This window comes from Eufriesea mexicana, unplaced genomic scaffold, assembly GCF_001483705.2.
Source record: "Eufriesea mexicana isolate 0111107269 unplaced genomic scaffold, ASM148370v2 scaffold793, whole genome shotgun sequence".
Lineage (NCBI taxonomy): Eukaryota > Metazoa > Arthropoda > Insecta > Hymenoptera > Apidae > Eufriesea > Eufriesea mexicana.
The window spans coordinates 603,205-605,688 of record NW_016908959.1 but is presented as its reverse complement, the minus strand read 5'-3'; positions in this window follow the sequence as shown (position 1 = coordinate 605,688).

The window sequence follows — 2,484 nt, the reverse complement described above, 5'->3', positions numbered from 1 at the left end:
ACGGGAGTACATCGCCTAGGCTAGTCGGTCTTTCGAATAATCGCGAACCCTTTGTAAGACACGAAATTTAATAAAGTGTCAGTAGATTTTCACTTTAACTTCTTTCGCTCCAAGTTAGGTTAGGGAACCTTTGATACAGATAGTGCCAGCAGGCTGCGCCATTAGGGCGCCTGTCGGGTCTCGATGCGTAGCCACCTCCACGTGGTGAGACCTGGTAATTGGTATCGTTTTCCAAAGAATAATCTTTGGGATATTATACCAAGCTAAGAGCTACGCACAAAGTATAGGCTATGTACTTTCACTTGTAAATTTTCAATGTTCCCTTTGGAATTTGAAAAAAAAGAGTTGGTAATATCTGTTTAAATCATATTTAAATGAAGAGGAATTAAGCTAACAAGGAGAGTGTAAGTCCTTCGATTTAGTTGAAACTTTGTAGCTTTGTAGATATCGTCATGCAGTTTAAGGAAATAGATCATTATAGTCGAAACTACTCAATAGTTTTTGAGATATTTGCGATTAAAGTTTTATTACTTTCTTAATTATACATTTCTTTCTAATGTGTTTCAAGTTAAGTTGTATCGTACCAGCGACGATCGAGAATTGCAATAGTGGAGGACCGGCGTTGGATTCCCGTCCCTATAGGTTTGATAGTTTTTTCAATATATTTTTTATTTTGTATTCATTTTGCATTGTAAGTAAACAATTGTAATTAAAATTTCTTAATAAAAAAAATTATTTTCTACGCTTTCTTATGCTAGTATATATTTAATACAAAATAATAAGAATATTATGCAAGAAAAATACTTTTCTATAGCAATCTTATTTACTACAGGAAATACAAAACCTATTGCTCGTGTAAGTATTAATTATTAAATTAAACATCGTATAAGAATTTTGCCTATAATTCCAACTTTGCTCTGCAGCTATAATTGTTCGTGAATTAATTACGAAAACTTGGCAATTTATTAATTTTCTACTGTCCATTTGATTTCTAGTGTCTAGTTCGAATAAAAAGTTTACCGACTGCGATCAGCGCCATCTATGGTTTTGGCTTATTTGCTCGGAAAAGTGATAGGAATATAGAATAGGCGAGGAGGTCGTCGAAGAGCTCATCACGTGACAGACAAGGTCAGAGATGGAATAGAAAAGGATAGAATGGCTCCGGCAGTGAACAATTATTAATTACTCAATTTCTGTAATTAATTTATGAACTTTTACAATTTCATTGCAAAGCTGGAAGTTCAGGCTACATTCTTATATAATATTCGTAAAGAATTTAACTCTAAATTGTTAGTTATTAATTTTTGTTTGATGACGTCTATGATTTCGTAACGACGACCATTACGATCTTCCGTGAAAATATTTAATCCTACTTCTATCCTTTTCTATCTTCTCTCTGTCCTTGTCTGCTACGTGACGAGCCCTTCGGCAACCTCCTCGCTTATTCTATATTCCTATCACTTTCTTGATTTTTGAGCCCAAATCATAGATGGCGCTGATCGCAGGCGGTAAAATTTTTTATTTATTCGGCAGTAGAAAATTAATAAATTCCCAAGTTTTTGTAATTAATTCATGAACATTTATAGCTGCACAGCAAAGTTAGAATTATAGGCAACATTCTTATAGGCTGTTTAATTTAATAATTAATACTTACATGAGGGATAGGTTTTGTATTTCCTGTAGTAAATAAGATTGCTATAGAAAAGTATTTTTCTCGCATTACATCCTTATTATTTTGTAATAAATATATACTAGCATAAGAAAGCGTAAAAAATAATCTTTTTTATTAAGGAATTTTAATTACAATTGTTTATTTACAATGAAAAATGAATACAAAATAAAAAATATATTGAAAAAACTATCAAACCTATAGGGACAGGAATCCAACGCCGGTCCTCCACTATAGCAATTCTCGATCGTCCCAATTTCGCTACAACTTAGCTTGAAACACATTGAAAATAAATACTTATTTACCATTGTAATAAAACTTTAATCGCAAATATCTTAAAAACTATTTTGTAATTACGGCTATAATAATACATTTTCTTAAACTGCATGACGATATCTACAAAGCTGCAAAGTTTCAACTAAATCGCTCTCCCGATGGACTTGCACACTCCTTGTAAGTAAGGAAAGGAATCCAAGTAAAGGAAGGTAAGTAAGCAAGGTAAGTATAAGATAAGTAAAATTATTAAAATATACTACAAAGTAGAAAAGCATTGTCCAGAGAATTGTTGGAGATGATGTAAAATCATGGAATAGGTCGACGAGCAACCTCCTAACATGTTATGTTACCCTAATACGATGCGACAAAATTGGCTGAAAATTTCTCGCCGTGTTGGAAAATTATTGTCCAGAGAATTCTTGGAAATTACGACATTTCTTGGAACTGACTCGACGAGCGACCTCCTTTCATGTTATGTTATCCTAATAAAAAATCGCAAAATCGACCGAAAATATCTCGCTGAAACTGCAAAAGTATAT